The sequence below is a fragment of the Thermobia domestica genome, chromosome 17, assembly GCF_964235325.1.
Source record: "Thermobia domestica chromosome 17, izTheDome1.hap1.1, whole genome shotgun sequence".
Lineage (NCBI taxonomy): Eukaryota > Metazoa > Arthropoda > Insecta > Zygentoma > Lepismatidae > Thermobia > Thermobia domestica.
In genome coordinates, this window is record NC_137470.1 from 104,956,382 (window position 1) to 104,978,426 (window position 22,045).

Genomic DNA, 22,045 nt, shown 5'->3' on the forward strand with positions numbered 1-22,045 from the left:
AACACATCATGTTATGAAAATCATTTAGTTTGCTGACACTTTATTATTTCATTACGAAAAGCAAATGCTGCAACCTAGTTAGAATAATGTTAACAAGAGAATTTATACAATGAGGTTGTTATGTCTGTCAAACAATCAGCGTTTTTACTTTCAAAATTGAGAACAGAATGTCAATGAAATTGTAAGAATTGTATATCTTTTTGTTTTTTAAAAAAAGTCTTAGATTAACAAAATTTAAATTATCCGAGAGATTGTGTCTGGAGATTCTAAGGATTTTTGGTCAGCAGAATGTTCTGTCCCAATTGAGTTTCTCAAGAATTCCACGTGCTAACTGGAGCCTGTTGTTGTCATGAATATCTCCGATATCTGCAACCTTATTTCTTGATTATATAAAACCGTTTCCTTGGAAAGAGAGATCAGTTATTAAGAGATCAATTAATAAGAAGTTATTAAGAAGTCAGTTAATAAGGAGTTAATCAGAAGTCAACGAGAAGTTTAAGAGAGTTATCGAGTTAAGATTCATTAGATCACGCGTCGAAATAGTAATCTAACATGTTGCTTTACGATACGTACTTATATCCTAAGTAACGAGTCGGGATAAGTTATTTTATTCTAAGTTTCGGAAAGTTCGTACACGAGTTTTATTCGAGTGACAAGTTTCATATTTCCATGGACGCTTTATAGAATTTGGAACTGAATTGCAGATGTGATTTCCTGTCAGCATAGAACCAGTAGTAATCCAGGTATGATATTCTTAAGGCCAGATATCCTTACTTTTATTCCTAATGACCTTTCGGATATTTGAATTAGTTGAATATAAGAACATCAATTTTCATTAACGAAATAAATTGTTACAAAATGAACAATATGCTTTTTCTCTGAGTTCAATAACATTTCCATTGATCACAACTAAATTATTCTTGAACTACATGCTACACATTTTGCCTAACTTTCAGGGGCATATTGAGAGAGAATTTCCAGATATTTCTCTTAGATTAGTTTGGTCTTCTCATTCTTGCTACTATCCTCACATTCATTTCGTACATGAGAAGACTAGGCTAACATGGTTGGAGATGGTAAACGATCCTAAATCCCTAATCATTTTTATGTTAGCCAACTAGCCATGGTGGAGAAAGCTGTGAGGCTTACGCCTTAAGTAACGACCCCTAATGCCTAAAACATTTTTCATTGATTAGTAAGAACATATTTTAATTAACCCATTAGAATATGGTAGAGTATACTTTAAAGTCTACATTTTCATTTTGCATGACTATCAGATAACACATAATTTTTAACCCGCCCACCCACCCGCGATTGTTGTTTATTTTAACGTTGTACACATACACGCAATACACATACATCTTGATCGGTGTTTTGATTTTTTTTATCTGGAATAATGATGGTGTAAAATTTTAGTGTAATATATATTATCAATATCTATTAATTTTATTTTGGTAATTACTGAAGGTATTTTGACTAGAAGTAAGAAAGCTATCAAGGACATTGGTGTTGGCATAGAAAATATTAGTAAAATACTAACCCCACGGTGACAAGAAAATAATAATACTAGAGTGTTGAAATTTCCTTGCATAGAATCTAAAGTAGAAAATATGGCAAATCAAGGCGGTAGTACATCACCAGAACAGAAAATAGCAGTCACAGTATTTTCGGATTACGGTAGATTACCAAGATTTGATCTCACGAATGATAGCAATATAGTGTCATTTCTGGAAGAATTTTATGATTCTTGCGACATACCAGGTTATGACGATAATAAAAGAAAATCATTATTACCGTCAGTATTTAAAGGAATTGGCCGTCAATGGGTCAAATTATTTTTGAAAAGAAAGAATACTGAGACCACACCTTACGCGACACTAAGAAAACAGCTTATAGACGAAACCACAGGTTCATCATTTAATGTAGACATCGAAGATCGGGTTAGAGATAGACTCCAAAGGGAAGACGAACCAGTAATCAATTTTGCATATGACATTCTAACCCTAGCCGAAAGACTAGATGAGAAAATGTCCGATATGAAGAAAATATGCCTTATAGCATTAGGTTTATTACCTTATTATATTGATAAGATAGGAACGAAATCTTATGCTAGTTTAGATGAATTTCTAAATGATTTACAATTCTTACGAGGGAACCTATCCAAGTGCAACTCTGACTTCGAGTCGAGACTATGGTCGTTGGATACCTTGTCCCAAAAGAACATAACACGAAAAGTGATACATCCTCGATAGCATCCTTTGCAGAGATATAAGCGTGAAAAGTTCGAAATTGAGCTCCATACTATACATTACAAAGTCAGCTTCCGGGTCAGATTTTTCGGAAACGGTCAGGTAAGGAAACTCAGCGAATACATATCAAAGTAGTGTTGGGAGCCCACCACCTTTTGAATGAAAAAACTGTTGCCCCCGGGGCACTCGCAGGGTCCCAGGCGGGGTCCAACTCAAAATTGGCAAATAGAACCAGGGTCAAGTAGCATATTGTATGAAAGCTATTGTTAAATTAAAGAAGATAGAACAAATCTCAACTCTCTATGATGACCCTGTGCAAACGGGCAACTGGTCAATATGTCAATACAACCTACATCAGAAAATAATTGGCCACTGTGAGAGACTCTGCAACAATTTGTTTAACTTCAATACCTTGCACTTTTAAACGTGTTTTTCTGTTTTGTTATTGTCACAACTGAACGGATTTAGAAGAGTTTTACAAGAACAGGGCTTAACAAAAGAAGAAATTGACGAAATAGTTAACGCAAGAAAGGAATTCGATAAATCCCGTTTGGTAATTGGAGATAAAACCGATCCCGCAATCAAAAACAATTGGAAGATCTTTGTTTTGAATTTGCAGATGTCTTCGCTTGGAATAAAAATACAATTGGGAAAGTTAAGAACTACGAACACCACATTGAGTTGAAAACAAAAGTTTGTTTTCACCGCCCACAATACCAAGTTCCCGCCACTCTTCGTCCTCTAGTGCGAGAACAAATCAATATTTTACTAGAGCAACAAATCATTGAACGATCGGAAAGTCCTTTCAATAACCCAATGCTATTTATTCAGAAACCAGATGGTTCATTACGTACTCGAGAGTTTTGAACAAATACGCAGAGTTCCACACAATTTCTTTACCTCCAATACATCAAATTTTAACAACGATGAGTGGATATAATTGGTTTTCAGTCTTGGATATAAAGTCGGCATATTTCACCATCCCAATTACACCAAAATCGACACCATGTACATCGTTCAATATTCCAGGTTTGGGTAGTTTTCAATTCCAGCGACTTCCTCAAGGTCTTCTGTCCGCAGGAGCAATATATTCTAGAATTATGGCAATGACCTTAGCGAATGTTCACCCAGAGAATGTCAATTGTTATATGGATGATGTTTTCCTATGGTCAAATATCCAAGAGCATATGATAGATATACTAAAGGCAATTTTTGTTCGTTTGCGTACCGCAGAACTTAAACTATCAGTGGAAAAATGTAAATTTATACAAGAAAAAGTTTTGGTTTTAGGACACATCGTATCGAATAGCGGATACCAGATAAGTGAAAAAAAACTATTAAAGCAATAAAAGCATTTCAACCACCTAAATCTCAAAAAGAATTAAGATCTTTCTTAGGTCTCACGAACTATGTGCGCCGATTTTGTAAAGATTACGCAGAATTAGTAGCTCCATTACAGCGCATGACAAGAAAAAATTCTAAAATCATTTGGGATGAAGAAAAACAAAAAGTATTTGAAAAACTTAAACAAGTTCTTTTAGACGCACCACTTTTAGCACCCTATGTTCCAGGAAAGCGTCTACGGTTATGCACAGATGCTTGCACCAAATCCATTGGAACGGTCCTCCTACAACAACAATCAGATGGTTCTTGGTCACCTATTGGTTATTACAGCAGATTATTAGGACCGGAGGAAACACGACGCCATATTGTAGAAATAGAACTTTTAGGTATTTTGTCTGCTTGCAGAGCATTCAATTTCTTTTTGGCATGTAACGAATTTGAACTGTTAAAAGACTGTGAGAGTCTTACATATTTAAAAACATCACCTAAATTATCACCAAAACTCCTTCGTTGGGTACTTGCACTTGAAAGTTACCGTTACATTCCTATACATATAGCTGGTAAAAATAATCCCGCCGATATTTTAAGCAGAAATACGGACATCGAGAAGACAAAATAAGATTTCGATCCTGAACAACTGGACGTATTTTTAACATTCCAACAAGGCTTAGATGTTGCTAGATTGCAGAAAGAAGATAAATTTTTTGGACCGATCTATGAAGCGATTCAAGATCCCGAAAATTGTTCCACCACTTTGGAAAGAGCGAAGAAAATGTATGAAATTAAAGAAGACCGTTTATATAGGATTCATCGTTTCGCTAATGGAAAGAAACTTCTTTTGTGTATATAGTACAGCATGAGGGATGCAGTTTTTAACCAAGCTCATTCTGACCCCATGGGCGGAGGTCACTTTGGCTACAGTAAGATGCATAATGCTTTATATAAGAAAATCTATATTCCCAATTTGAAAGGTTTTCTACATGAGAATTGTGGTACCTGCATAACATGCGAAATAAACAAACGAAAACAGGGAAAAATAACGTTACACCCACAAACATACCCTCAATACGGACCGATGTAGTCGATCGTTCTCGACGAAATAGGACCCCTTCCTTTGCCTGGAACCCATAGACACAAATACATTCTAGTAATGACTGACATGGCAACACGTTACATCATCGCCAAGTCAATTTCTAATGTATGCGCGGAAGAAATCTCACAGATTATATATGAAGAACTAATACTAAAGTTTGGAATCCCAAGGCAGATCTTGTTAGACCGTCTTTCCTCTCATAAAGGGAAATTAATTGGAGAAATGACAGAAAGATTCGGAATATCTCTGAATTTTGCCGATACCGGAGCTCATTTCTCAATAGGTCAAGTAGAGAGAATAAACGCAATTTTGCAGGATACGTTAAAACACTACGTAGATAAAAAGATAAATTCTTGGGACATCGTTCTTCCATGCATAATATTTACTTTGAGCACCCATGTACATGAAGGGACAAAATTTTCTCCTTTTTATCTTCTTCATGGTTATGATGGGAGAATGAAAATAGATCACGTTTTTGACTTACCTTGTAATCATCAAGAAAACGAAGAACGTTTCACAGCGCTAAAAGAAGCTCGCGATTTAGCTTAGAAAAATTTGCAAAAGCAATATAAACAAGAGAGACAATACATGGAAAAGGAATATAAACAAGAAAATTTCATTCCAGGTCAACGAGTCTTAATAAAAGAACTAGGACAGAAAGCCGGAATTCCTGCTTGTTTTTCCAATAAATATAAATTAATAGGTACTAGAAAAAGTGAATGAAAATTCATATAAAATAAAATACGTGAACGAAAAGAAACAAACCAGAATTGACACTTTCGATACCCGAGGAATAAAATTATACAGTGAGGCATGTGAGAACTAAATTTAAAAAAAGAAAACAATCTTGATTATCCTATGGTAGTATTATTGTTCTTCTTTTACCGGGCGAGTCGGTGCGCACGGCTGAGACACCTTCTCAGAAACATAACACCTTTTTTCTGACATTCAGGAAATGGGAGTCTTTTGAAGACAATAATGTACCATTGATAATCTAATACAAAAAACATTGGCTTAGAAAATGATTGACTTCCGCTATTTAAAAAAAACTATCAACTTGAAATTTTACATTTGTTTCTATCTGTTATTTGAGGCTGTTGACTCGGTCTTCGCTAACCGAAAAGTAGGCTGCTTATAGCAAAGACTAGAAATAAATGCTGGCGAGGGTACTCAAATACGTAAAATTTTGACGAGATACTACAGAATTCATGATTGATTTTAGCTTTTAGCATTTAAAAAAAAGAGGTTTTTATAGTCGCATATATATAAGCATCGTAGTAACAATGTAAATAGTACAATAAAGAATAAATTGATATGTTAAAATAAATTATGGTACTCCCTAAGTAAGATTCCATGTACATTAATTGTAAGCGCGTATCCATCCATCATTATTATAGCGCGTAAGTTCCATACACACTAACTCCTAAGGTTCTATCACTTCTTTGGTTTCCATAAAGCTCAAATATTTAATAATAATATATTTATACTAAGCTTCATGTCTGTAACGAACTTTATCGTTCATAAGTAGGTTAAATTTAAGATCATAGATTTAAGATTTATTTTCAATATTTTATTTAATAACATAATATTTAAAAAAAGACAAAATAAGAATCTGAAGCTATAAATATTTGATATGTTGATAATTAAAGTATCTAATTACTTAAAAGCTATTGACAGATTAATAAGTTATTAATTATTGATTATTTACGTAATTAAGCTATTAACCACCTAGCTACAACAAATATTAACTTATGGCTTGAGTATATGCTAAACATATTTATATGTTGCCATTTTTAAATGAAAAGTATAATAATAAATACAGTTTAAGAAAATCGATGAAATATTCGATTTTAGATGCTGTACTACGGTATAATTTAGAATATATAACGGTTAAACATTCATACTATTTATGAATTAAGATACCATTTAGTATTTCCTATTTTGGTTATTTTTAACTTCTCACGAGCTACATGGAGCCAACAAATTAACATCAATATTTTAGAACCTACATCTTAGTGTTTAAGCCACGATTAAATTATTTATTTCGCATCTACACTTAGTTTAAGAGTTTCTCTACAACGCATACAAATTATGGTAATTCTTCACACCACGATATTAGTATTAGGAATTCTTATTCCCCTAAGTTTATTTTTGATTTTGAAAGAGAAAAGCTAAAAGAACAACGATTTTTTTATATATCAACAATTATATGTTAACATCACTAACGCTTCAACATAATTTCCTTCAAGCGCATTCTTGCACGACTCACACTGACCTACATTCTTATACACAAGGCCAAGGCTAATCACGGTCAAGCACTCATGTAATAAACACTATCTATTTAAATGAATCTTCTTTCACCAACACACAACAAAATCTTAACACCACTTTTCTTTTCTTAGATTTATTTTATCTGAATCCCTACCCCTACCCCAACCCTTCTAAATTTTTTGGCCATACCACGAACATGAAGAAAATCACCTCCATCAACATTGCACTCAGTGACTTTAAATGGTTCAAAGACGATAAAACTTTATCGCAGTGTGAATAAATCTTATCAACAGTGGATTCTCCAATTCTGTTAAAATATATCACCAACCCACACCGAGACACTCACCAGGAAAACTACTAAAATTGTGGAAAACGTTCGACACGGACTCCCCCTCGCAAACATTGCAGAAAAGACTGCGATATCCCAGTTTTTCTCCTGGAAACACTATAATATCCTAACTCTTATACTTCCAACTCATCACTTCACAGTATGCAATCCTTGTTATGTGTTTTTACGCCATAAGTAATTACAACTGATTAAACTAGTGAAAAGTGATGGCAAATATTTTATTAAAAAATATTTTGTTTCAGTGGAAAGCTTCACAGAAATCAAACAGTGGAGATTTGGGTTGTTTGTGTTTAAGTGCAAAATGCAGTGAAGTTAACAACAAGAAAAATAATTATTTTTGTTCTTTTAGTTATCTTTTATCAAAGATGCGACCACTTGTGTGTGAACAACTGTTTCAGCATATCAAGTGTCATGACATGTCGGCCAGCGTAGGTACAAAGTATCTTACTAACTATAAAAGCGAATCACAACTCATCCCGCCGATAAAATAAATCGTAAATTTTCAATCATTGGTAGTAGGCGTAACATACGTTATCCGTGATTCATTCTAGTGTCTTTCTGATGTTTCATTTTTATGTCGTCAGATGGCAGCACATGCTAGAACAACTCATTAAACATACTTTATCGTTACGCATCCTAGTGTGCTAAATTGACACTACAACTCTAATATTGCATAAAGCAAAAGACAATATTTGCACCACACATATATGTATATAAATGGACAGTATTTTTATCTGCAAGATTTTAATTTATATTATTATTATTTTTAACATTTGAATATTGCAAGTGCAATTTTAATAGCAATATTCAGACATCAACATTAATTTTTACATTTATCTTTCTTTTTTATTTATATCATATTAAGAATTTATATATATATATATTTTTATTCATGTGTGTTTATTTTTATTCATGTAAATTATATTTTCATTTTTATTTTCGACAGCACGAATGTGTCGAAGTTTTACTCGCCAAGGAGTGTTATAGGATCTTATGTGATGTCATATGTTACTTTAGGATATTCATGGAATATTATTAGATATTATAGTATTAGATTTCAATTTTTGGTAAAATTACAATATTTTATGTTATTTAGATTATTTTATTCACATCATCATTTTGCTCATTAAAATCATGTCACACAAATAACAAGAAACACATCATGTTATGAAAATCATTTAGTTTGCTGACACTTTATTATTTCATTACGAAAAGCAAATGCTGCAACCTAGTTAGAATAATGTTAACAAGAGAATTTATACAATGAGGTTGTTATGTCTGTCAAACAATCAGCGTTTTTACTTTCAAAATTGAGAACAGAATGTCAATGAAATTGTAAGAATTGTATATCTTTTTGTTTTTTAAAAAAAGTCTTAGATTAACAAAATTTAAATTATCCGAGAGATTGTGTCTGGAGATTCTAAGGATTTTTGGTCAGCAGAATGTTCTGTCCCAATTGAGTTTCTCAAGAATTCCACGTGCTAACTGGAGCCTGTTGTTGTCATGAATATCTCCGATATCTGCAACCTTATTTCTTGATTATATAAAACCGTTTCCTTGGAAAGAGAGATCAGTTATTAAGAGATCAATTAATAAGAAGTTATTAAGAAGTCAGTTAATAAGGAGTTAATCAGAAGTCAACGAGAAGTTTAAGAGAGTTATCGAGTTAAGATTCATTAGATCACGCGTCGAAATAGTAATCTAACATGTTGCTTTACGATACGTACTTATATCCTAAGTAACGAGTCGGGATAAGTTATTTTATTCTAAGTTTCGGAAAGTTCGTACACGAGTTTTATTCGAGTGAGAACTTTCATATTTCCATGGACGCTTTATAGAATTTGGAACTGAACTGCAGATGAGATTTCCTGTCAGCATAGAACCAGTAGTAATCCAGGTATGGTATTCTTAAGGCCAGATTTCCTTACTTTTATTCCTAATGACCTTTCGGATATTTGAATTAGTTGAATCTAAGAACATCAACTTTCATTAACCAATAAATTGTTACAAAATGAACAATATGCTTTTTCTCTGAGTTCAATAACATTTCCATTGATCACAACTAAATTATTCTTAAACTACATGCTACACATTTTGCCTAACTTTCAGGGGCATGCTGAGAGAGAAATTCCAGATATTTCTCTTAGATTAGTTTGGTCTTTTCATTCTTGCTACTATCCCCACATTCATTTCGTACATGAGAAGTCTTGGCTAACAATATGAATATAAATTTTGTTTAAGTTAAAAGTACGTTTATAATTATTTTAGAGTTAGGTTAGTATCATTATTATTATTTTATTAGTTAGCATAGACTAGAATAATAGAATTATAGAATAGTGTAAGAATATTAGGTATTTAGCGAAATTTATTTGAGTACATAGTAAACAAGTAAGTTAGGACGTTTAAATATAGAGATAAATAGATTAATGGACGAATAAATAGGCTTGAAAGATAGAAGGAGTAAAAGATAGAAAGATTAAGTGAACATCAGGAGTGAGAAGGAGTAGGAACGATCAAACTAGTAGAGAATTAAGATGATTGAGGAATAAATAATGAATAACAAATGACTATAAAGAATAATGGGGAAAATAATGGATAAAGGCTATCTAAAAAGTAGAATATATGGATTATAAGAAGTACGCAAAGACAAGACAGAATGAAAAACATTAGTGATGGAAATTAGAGGTTAATGGCTTTTGCTAGTAAAAAAAATAGACAAGGAATTAATTGGTCGAAGAACATGGAATTTTGGTGAATCTCTTGAAAGATTAAAGACTAGGTAGGCAGGAAGTCACATTCTCGTTGAGTTCAAATTGGGCGATTACCAAAACGTCAGTGAGAATTATTTATTTATAATGTCACATAAGTCTTCGTTGGCAGAGACAAGAAGAGACACAGAGGATGCCCCATCTATCACTTACAAAGCAGTGATTTTTTGCGGGTGAATCCAACCTATTTAGAAGATCTAAAGAGTACAAAATTAGGATTTAAAAAGTGCAGTAGTAAGATTAAGTAAATTAGTAAGGAATAAAAGAAGTAAGATTTAAAGAATAAGATAAGTGATTTTGAGAAAATAGTTATTTTTAGTAAATAATAATATTGTAGCGCAAGGAGCAAAAGGGGAGCAGAATAGCTCGACAGGGCTAAAGCAACTGGGCAAAGGTAGAGCAAGTAGAAAACAAATAAAAATACGGTTTCAAATTAAGAGTATGGTAGCTTAAGGTGCGAAGGGATAATTCGAGAACAGGAAAAGCAACTCAAAAGGTTCAGTCTCACCCAAATGCAGACGAGATGAGCAGGCTGGTGTCAGGTCCTTTTGAAGGATGTAGGGAAGTTCTTGGGCAAGCAAAGTGGACCTTCGGTGAAGTAATACTGCGGTTAAGTTACCATCGACTGGTCTCCTCTCAGTAAGTCGACCCGCAAAAATGACCAAGATCAAGCTTTCTCAAGTCTATTTGTTCCGACTGTCTCTCTGACATCATGCGGAAGAAAAGATCGAAATTTCCACGCAGTCATGGCCCCGTTCATTATCTCAGATTTGTATAATTCGAGTGCACCTGCACTCCTATCGATGACACAGCGTGACTTCTCCAAAGTTCATTCCGGGCTGCTAACGTCGTCGAGCATTGCTAGCACCAAACCAGGAAGAAAAGTACTTTTTACTGACGACACTTACTTGTACAGAGGTGATGCTTCCTAGTTGTGTCACAGACCCTGGGTAAATGTTCGGAGCGTCCATTGATCCACAATAAAGCATGACTATGAGAGTCCAGTGCAAACAAACTTATTGAGAAAGCAGCTGATCAAACCAGAAGTACGGGAAATAGCAAACGCGGATGAGACTGTTAAAGGTTAAGGTTCTGAAGGTCGCTACCACTGTTTATTACACAATATACATACAAGGAGCTTCCTTGTAGCAAGCAAACAGTTTTAAATTTTAATGATTCAAAAGACTGAAGCTGATGTCGGATGACGTGGTCTGATGTTGTTGACATGTGCCAGGCGACGAACTCCCAAGGGCGATGACTGCAGCATTTCCAAAGAATGGATGAAATCTCAGGAAGGCTGGTGGACAGGCCTTCATATCCCGTTACATCACCCACCTCCAAAAAGAGACGATTCGTCGGGCTTCGAAATCTTGGAGAAGTGGCGACGTTTCGGCGGCGATGACGATCTGTGGAAGGTGGAGATCAAAAGATGCGATTATTCTCAGGTGGTAAGGGATGCTGCAAGGAAAAGGTTCCTTACCACAGTACCATAGATGAAACTGATAATTCCGTAAAAACACCAACAGATGGAGGAGGCATGTCACTGCTGGCTAACTGCAACAACCAACACACGCATGAGGCAGGTAACAATTCCTCTGTATCATAACACGTTCTTCAGTTGGTAATTAGTAGGTGCGTGAAGTGGTAGTAACACTCGATGAAAAAACTAAATGAAGAAAGAAAAGGCAGAGGTGAGTCCACAATCCAGTTTCCAATTAGTAAATAAAGTAAACTAGCACTGTCACTCTAACGTTCCAATCACACACGAAAAAACAATAACACAACAGTGAGAATAGAGCTTCCAGTTCGTAATGTTGCTTTTAGGGAAGCGGGAATGTAGGTTAAGCTACCTGAAGAAATATTATCAAATAATTTTAAATTCAAAATGAAAAATTAGCAAATATGGGTAACAATATAACCATAATGATGTGTAGATGGAATCTAACCAAGGACATTTAGCCTGCATGACAAAAAAGACAACAAACAATGTAAGGTACTGGCAAAAAATAAAACAGGTGACCTAGTAATGTAGAGAAGACAATAGTAAACACATTAAAATGGGTCACTAGTTCAAGGAACCAACCAATAGGTTCACGACCACTAAGACCTTAACTTGAAGTACCTGAAAGAAGAAACACAACACAACAAAACAAAACAAAATAAACAAGTAAAATTCGTACAAAGCTTTCCTAAAAAAAGGATTGGTGTGAAAGAAAAAAACTAAAGGTTGGATAACACAGAAGGGTTTAAGATTTAATTACTTTTTGAAACGGTGTATAATTTGTTTCACATTTACTTGAAACAAAAAGGGCTTCGGGGCAGGTTTTGTTGATATCGGCGCCCACCATTCGCCGATCAAAAGTAATTAAATCCAAAACACAGGCCACCACCAAAAGGTAATTTCTCAACGTTTTTTCTAACAGGGTTTACAACAATTAGACTAAAAGATCAAACATTATGTAGGTCACCAAGAATTATTTATCAAAACTAATTTTACCAAATTATCTGAATTTGCATTAGAACAAAAAAAAATTAAAAGTCCGAGATAAATTTAACATTACATAAGTTCACCAAATTCAATCTCAAATTTCAAAAACCTTAAAATTCATGATAATAAGTCAAAAGCGAAAATCAAACAACGTAAATTATCAACATATCTGGTTATATACTTCACATCTCAAAGTCGGGTAAAAATATCAAATTAAACGCAATCGTCACAATCGAGAATAATAAGGTCCTATGCCAGAAAGTTAGCTACTCTTCCTGACAAAGGCGTCTAAATCGGAGTTACCGATATAACTAAAAGGTCATGTCAGAGGAAAAAAGAAAATTGTGATGTTAAACACTTAAAGCAGGGTAATCTATCATTAAAAACGTAAGTACAAGTATATAACTCATGTAAATCAAGGTATGTAAAAGACAAGTCACGAATCAATATGACCATAAATGTGATAGTCTCAAAAAATTATTTTGAAACCAAATAAACGTCAAAAATAAAAAAAAATAAACTTCAACGTATACCATTAACTTTTCCCATTATTTCTTCAAGCATCAATACACAAAATATATCCCTTAACTCTTATTGTTACCGTAGCAACTTAACTACCAACGTAACATCATAAATAAAAATTGATTAAGTTCGTGATCAACACTTATCGTCAACTATACTCATGTTCGCATCTTCTGCTTATTATTAATTATCAACTCTACAACATACATTAGGCTAGCCCTTCATGGTACGAGAAACCACGTCATACCATGGGAAAAACCTCATACGACGGCACTCTCTGCCCTACCGAAACAAAACACAAAATAACGAAAAAAGTGCCTGCACATCTACACGGCTAGCAACACAACATGTGGATATGCTTGAAGGAATAATAATAAAGTAAAGACAAGTTTTAGGACATGGCACCCTGGGCTAAACGCACTCCTTAACGGTACACATAGGTCCTTTAACACAAAATTGGGTGTACTCTATATCGTAAATGAGTAACAAACCCGTAAAACATAGCACAAAGACAAAGGACAAAGGAATTTAATGGTATACTACTCCAAGATCAACGATAAGAAAAGCACAAAAAAAAAATAAAACAAAGAATCAAATCAAAATCCTCTTAGAATTAGTGAGTATCGAACTCTGCCAAGCGTACAAGTGCAAATCGGTGCTATAGCATAAACATCATACTAAAATCCAATTCAAAATTACCAAAAAAGGGGGGTCAGGAGTGAATCATCGCAATAATCACATTGTACCAACAGAACGAAAAAAAATAATTTCTATATATGCTCCTGACTACAAGAGGTCATATAATCTAAATCGCCATAATTTAAATGCAAAAAATCCAATTGCAAAATCAAAAGGGAAAAGGGAATAATTTACATTCATAAACATTTACAACCAATGTTAATTAAAACAGAGCTTCAATGTGAGCATTTGTTGAACAGAACGAACGAAAATGCTTACGTCTACATAGTCAAGGTCGCTCGAACCTGATATCCAGATAGCAGTACGTGCTGACACTTCCAGATCAAAGTACGATACTGACCTAACATAATGTTTACTAAAGTGAACGAACTTCATTCACTCCACAAAGTCTTCGCAAGATAATGCAAACGATAAAAGAAGAAACTAACTCGAACGAAAATACATTTCCTTACCCTCTATAAGAAAAACAAACGAGCAAAATTGCACTGAATACAAAAATCCTAAATAAAATAACAGAAAACTCTACCGAACTAGAAATATCGAATATAATTAAATAAAAACCACTAACTTTACCAAAATAAGAATATAATAATAATTGAAATATATATGAGGGAGATCAAAAATAGTCACAAAAATTTCTTAAAACTACTCAAGAATAAACATTATCAACGCTAATAATTGAAAAAGACAAACTAAGCTTCCTCATAACTAATAATAAGTAAACCCAAATAATCAAAATAATCATAAATAAAAACCGTACAATTAAACTAACAACACCATACAAGGAAAAAAAACTAAAAGAACCACACTTTGCATAAAAAAACACTTATTACGTTCAATAAACAGATCAGCAAACGCTGCAAGGTTAAGTAACTGCGGATCAGAGGAAACTACTCCGTGAGCAAGACGCTCAAATCTTTGGACCGTTCTACGCAGGACTGCAATCCTAATTACTGGCAGAGAAGCAAAAATATGGTTGCATCTCTGAACCCAAGAGGTTAGGGTCCTGATCCCTGCCTGCCTTGAAGATAACCACCACTGAAAAGTTAGGATCAACTGACATAATCCCAAAGAAAATACCATCTCGTAAGAAGGAGTGGATGGTCACTAACCTGGTGACTAAGGCCAAAAAATGACGTTTCTTTCCTAAGTCAAGGAGTTCCGAAAGGTCGCTCTTCAAGGGTTTGAATTCGACCATATTCCACTTGGCGAACCGGTTATGTATGAAGGAGCTGCATAGCTGGCTATCTATCGTATCCCCAAAAGTAGGACCAAACTCTGTGAATGACTTTGAAACACCTGTCCAACAAACAAAATTTATAGTTAGAATTAATGTAGGCCGGACGACCTTCGTCGTTCAAAATAGGGTAGTGGATGTCATGGTTAGAGGCTAAGGACAGCGACATAATGAAGTCTTCAAAGTCACAAAATCAGCAAGGGCGGAGGGAGGGTGAAAACACAACATACAGGAGGGTCGGGCGAACTATAATACAACGTACAACAGGACCAACAGAATCAAAACTCACGGCGCCAATCCACCATGTAACGCAAGGAGCAAAAGGGGAGCAGAATAGCTCGACAGGGCTAAATTAACTGGGCAAAGGTAGAGCAAGTAGAAAACAAATAAAAATACGGTTTCAAATTAAGAGTATGGTAGCTTAAGGTGCGTTAAGTGATAATTCGAGAACAGGAAAAGCAACTCAAAAGGTTCAGTCTCACCCAAATGCTGACGAGATGAGCAAGCTGGTGTCAGGTCCTTTTGAAGGATGTAGGGAAGTTCTTCGGTAAGCCAAGTGGACCTTCGGTGAAGTAACACTGCGGTTAAGTTACCATCGACTGGTCTCCTCTCAGTAAGTCGACCCGCAAAAATGACCAAAATCAAGCTTTCTCAAGTCTACTTGTTCCGACTGTCTCTCTGACATCATGCGGAAGAAAAGATCGAAATTTCCACGCAGTCATGGCCCCGTTCATTACCCCACATTGACATAATTCAAGTGCACCTGCACTGCTATCGATGACACAGCGTGACTTCTCCAAAGTTCATTCCGAGCTGCTAACGTCGTCGAGAATTTCTAGTACCGAACCAGGGAGAAAAGTACTTTTTACTGACGACACTTACTTGTACAGAGGTGATGCTTCCTAGTTGTGTCACAGACCCTGGGTAAATGTTCTGAGCGTCCATTGATCCACAATAAAGCATGACTATGAGAGTCCAGTGGAAACAAACATATTGAGAAAGCAGCTGATCAAACCAGAAGTACGGAAAATAGCAAACGCGGATGAGACTGTTAAAGGTTAAGGTTCTGAAGGTCGCTACCACTGTTTATTACACAAGATACATACAAGGAGCTTCCTTGTAGCAAGCAAACAGTTTTAAATTTTAATGATTCAAAAGACTGAAGCTGATGTCGGGCGACGTGGTCTGACGTTGTTTACATCTGCCAGGTGACGTACTCCCAAGGGCGATGACTGCAGCATTTCCAAAGAATGGATGAAATCTCAGGAAGGCTGGTGGACAGGCTTTCATATCCCGTTACAATATAATATATATTCTTTGAGATCTGGTAAGAGGCTAGGTTAGTTTAATGCCTAGAGTAATGAAAAGCTAGTCATTGACGCTTATTTTCATAAGGATTGAGAAACGAGATGGAAGAGAGAACGAGTGTAAGATCAGGATAGTAAGAGAAAGAAAGAAGTGGAAAAAATAGATAAATAGATAAAATATATAGCACGAAGATAGAAAATAGAATAGTGACGTTAAAAAGATGAATACGGAGTTGACATTAATAATACTAGATTTAGACGAATAGTTTATAGATTAATGAATAACATAGCAGAATAAATATGAATATAGAGAAGAATATGGAAAATAATATGGAAAATAGTAGAGAAAATAGAGAAAATAGAACTATATAGAAACAAGTGTTCATACTATGATAGAGAATAGATAGTGAACAATAAAAGATCTTATAGAGAGTAAATAGTGAAAAAAGGAAGAAATAGTTTTAGGGAAGGAAAAGATGCAGGTGTATTACCGATCTAAAGTTGCCCTAAACAAGAAAGAACAAGTTCGTGACGGTGAAAAAAATATATGTAGTTTAGAACAATAGATTATCAGTGACCGTTTCACAAGCCAGGCATATGATATAATGAGATTAAAAAGACAATAAAGATAGTACGACCCCGGGAGTTACGTTGGTTATTTAAGTTATTTGAGTTATGTTTACATGAATTTGAGATATATATATACTGATTTAGACAATGGCAAAAGTCTTTTTGCTGTTGGTTGGCCACCGACACAAGAGATTGAGCCGATACTTGGATTTAGGAAATAATTATACCGATTTGATAATTTATTAAAATGTAGTTATCTGCATGTTAGGAAATTTGAATTTTATAACGAAAAAGTGACAAGACAATAGTTAGGAGACGTCTTAGCTATTATTATAGAGGATTTGACATGAATTTTAATACTGGTAGTTGAAAGAAACATTAATGAGTATAAAGAAGAACGAAGTTTAAAAAACAAAAAAATGTAAAGAATGATAAATTCCATAATTTAATATTTTTATATTAGTAGATAGGTTTTTAAAAGAAAAAAGATAACTGGGAACAAAGTAGGTATACAGATGCACCTCTAGGCGAGCAGCCATAGAAGCACCAAGGCTCAGAAACCCGAAATCTGAGGAAATGCAGATTTCCGTCGATACCAATACCCTGAATCTGTAAACATGTTTTGGTTTTAGTTATCAATAGATAGGTTAATTAAACACGTAATATATATATATATATATATATATATATATATATATATATATATATAATTATGTGGAGTAAATAAATATAGTTTTAAATAAAGAATCGCGCGTAGTAATAATAATAATATTTATAATTCAATTGTAAATAAAAATAGATAAATATAGGTACTTACCTACATAGCACTAGTATCCAATCTATGCACTAATTAACAAAAACACAGTAAAACACATGAAACCACACAATGTATGCACAGAGCGTTGGACGTATAACTCGAAATCACTTTCACTTTTAGATCACAGTATTAAAGATATGAGAAGAGCACAGGTTAACACAAGTATAGTTGATGGGCCGAATTCACGAAGCTCGAAGGATATTGGTTTGGACCACGGCGACACCAAGAAAGGGGTTCACGATTTGGGGGGTGACACGAACTTGGTGAATAACGATAAACTGTCTAAAAACCACGAACTTGTCTCTGATAAGTCTGGAACTGCAAAGGAGTATTTCACTCCTTGTTCGATAGTAATTCTCTAGGTTACTGGAGAATTTTTAACAAAAAGGCCCAGGACAACGAGAAGACACGACCAGTGTTTGCGGTGATTATGCACTAAAAGTGAGACTTGTCGAAGAAATTCACTGTCAAGGTTGAATTCAAAAATCACTGAGACAGCAGTGAGAACAGAGGTTGAATTAAGAGTTGCCAAATCCACAAAAATAGATTGTACAATTTGGTACAGTGGTGGCATTGTGAAAAAAAAAACAAAAACGAAAGGCTTAGTGTTATGTATAAAAGTGCTAAAACATAATAGTAAAGTGTAGTGTTGAATTAGTATGGCGCTTAGTGTTTTAAAATAAAGTATAAATAGTAGAAGAAAATTGGAACCAGGAGAGGATAAGTCCTGGCAAATAACATAAAAGAAATAGAGTGGTTGGAAGTTATGCATTGGACTAAACTTCAACATTCGTAGAAAATTTCCATCAAGTTGAGACGAAATGAGAAGTAGAATGTGTATATATGTATATAGACAGGTGCAATGAACACCAAGTAGTCCATGTATTTCAATAATAGATGGCGGAGACATATATTTCCAGAGACAAAGTGGATGCTAGGTACGATTAAAAAAACACACAATGTAAAAAATACAAATAATAAAGGAGTATATTTGATATGTAAATAAATAAAGAATGTGCTATAAAAGATGAAATATGTAAATAGCATAGATAGGATAGGTGACGGAAAATAGTTGTAGTTTGTATGTTTTATTTTATAGTAAACAGAACGAAAGGATTAATAGTATTTTAGGTTTTGGGTAAATGGATTATAATAATTAGGTTATTTATTATTTATTTTTTAAGTATATATAGATCGATCTCCAGGAAGATCTAGTGAATCGAGTAGCTCCTTCAGTTTCAAGCAGGGCATGTGGATACATGTAGAAGAATAGAGAATTATTATATATTATTTAATTATATTTTGCCTAAATTATAATAAAATAAAATCAAGTTTTGGCTTTGAAGAATAATAAGCAGGAATGTAAACAGTAACACGTAGTAAGTGGTTGCACATGGATTTGTTATTGTTTTGATGTAACACTGTCCAGACACAAGTCGGCAGTATGTGGTAAATAGAGAATTGAGAAAAGTTAATGTAATCTTAAAATTGAGAAAGATGTTTTGTAGAATTTGTTTGTCAACAAAGACACAATTTAGAATATGACATAATATACAGATTTGCAGAAACAACTGTCTGGGAATTTCAGTTATGGTGTGACAAAGGAGAATTGACAGTTTTGCCAACAGATGAGGTAACTGACGTCGATCCGGGCATGAGATGACAAATTCCATTGTCTGGAGAACCAGGATAAAAAAAAGAAACAAATCTTCGTTGGATTGAGATAAGAAGTCGACACAGGTTGATCAGACTTGGATAAGAAACCAGTAGGAGACATTCGAAAGTAGTTGGCGTTTAGTCGGCTATAAGTTAAAGATCCGAACATTCTACGTGAATAGTAGTAGCTGCAAGCTCCGAGTTTCCACGTTCAGTTTCTAATGATACAAACTGTATTTTATCGTTTCTCTGTATCTACGTGAATTAAAGAGATATTCCAAAGATCATCATTGAGCTCCAAGAATAACAGCTGTGAGTTATTTGTTGGACGTTTCGAGATAGGACTCCAGAAGGTGGATCAGTTCATCGTCAGAGTTATCAGCCCAAGAACAACAACAGGTATGTGTTCCTCAGCTATATTGTTTGCTGTGGCTAAATACTCAGAAGCTTTGAGGACTATGATCTGAAAGCGCTATGTCATATCCATTCTTTATACACTACATCTTACACATTTTTGAATAATCAGAATACACAAGTTCATTTGATGAGTTGAACTGTTTAGTTATTTAATCAATCCTCTCGCAAACTAGTAGAATAATTTGATATCAAAACTTGTCAGTTCCAGATAATGGGCAGAAGCGACTTTCTCGCGTCCCCAAATTTAAGGCACGATGCGAGGAGGTTGTCAATATTTTCATTGTTTTTCAAAATGCAACTTTCTTTTTGTTTTACTCTCGTGATTGAGATTGTACAAGTGATTCCATTATTTTGAAATTTTATATGAACATTGCAACATTTGCGTGATTTCCCTTGACACCACATTCGCGGATATTGTTGCTTTTTCTGCCCTTATTCCGTGAACGTAGCTTTCTTATTTCAATAAGTGCTCTGAAATAGTGTATTTATTTTATTCGTTTATTTAATGAGGATAAAATTATTTTGTTTTAACAATAGTATAATATTGTTTTCGTTATTTTTGATTTGTTCTCATTTATGTATTTTCTTTTCTTCTTACTAATTCGCTGTTAATTTTAAGAGTATTCTTTGTAATTGTTAGTTTATTTAGTAATAGTGTTAGTATGTGTACTAACATTGTATTAGATTATTCCAGTTGATTCGTCTTTAAATTTTCTTACCTGTTAGATTTTTTGTTCTATATAGGGAAGATCAGTGTTTCTTTGAATGTAAGTTGTCTTTTGTAAATCAGCATTATGAATTTTCTTATCGTTACCTCACTTCATGTGAGATAACCAAGATTCATATTTTGCGCTTCTAGCTTCGTTGATTGGCTTTACTAATGTTTTACTATTTATTACGTTATAACTTTTCTATTACGAATAACGTATCTCAAATATTTGTACGTTCATTAAAAAACAAAAGTTTATCGTTTAAAGATTATCGTATGCAATAAGTGGCACAACTTATTTTCAAACTTTTAATGAAGTTTTTTGATTCTTTCGGTGTTGGGAGTGTTTGTTATTGAGGATTTTGATTTGTTAGAGTACTCTAATAGTATTTAGTTTACTCTGTTGTGTGTAAAACATATTTTGTACTAATAAAGTTTATTTCTTTGTTTCCAAAGAAATTTGAAGCTCAAGGAATAAGACCTTCTGAAAACCCGGGTTCGATTGAAGACAATTTTAAAGCAAAAATCTTAAAAACAGGTGAAAGAAGATATTATCATTTATGGAGTGCATGATCGTATAATGAAAAAAGGAAAAAGTGGCACACATGTGCAAATTGTGTGAATGAGACATAATTACATACATACACATTTAAAAAAAGAGACAGAGGGAGTGAACCAGGCAGACATTTTAGGACTGAAACCGGACGGGAATGCTGGGCTGAAGAAGAGGAATAAAAAGAAGTACAAAAGGAAAGGATGGATGAACAAGAAGTGAAATAGGGAGGGAAAATGATTTTGGGACTATGAAAATAAAAGAAGAAAGTAAAAAGTGTAAATATATTTGTAAATAAAACATTATTTTGTGGAGATTTTTTCATTTTTTTCGTATACTTTTTTATTGTAACATTTTTTACTAAGCACTTTGAATGTTTTCAGCTATCACTTACAATCATTCATAAAAACAAATTTTGTTTGCATTTACAACTAAACATTTTTAACAGTCTTAATATTCCTTCTTAAGAGTGCCGTGGCTATATGAGACGTTCACCTATTGATAAATGTGCAATTGACAAGTATACCCAATGGGACAATTTTGTATGATTTTATTGGTCTGTCCAACCAATCTTATGGAAGCATGATTATATGCTGGCGAGTATTTATATGTGAAATCATACTACTGCGCTAAATGTTCTAAACGAGCCGCTCCATGTCTTGGATGTTGGTCCCAATACAGCATTGTAAATGCTCCGAATTTGGAAATGACATCACATTCAAAAAGATCTCTATATTTTCCACTATTTTTCCAATCACATAACTTGTAGCTAATTCTTTGGCGACTAATATATATGTATTTCTTCCTTCTTTACTTGCGAAGGGCCAGAGTTCGTCGTGTATCCATGTTGTTGCTTTTTCCTCTACTGGGTGATGTTGTAGTTCGTCTTGTTTCTTTTGTGGTAGTTTCTTTAGCTGTTGCCAGTCCTGGCATGTAGGCATTTTGTAACCAAGATAGTTTTTGAGAGGTACATATAAAATTTCTTTATGGCGGTTT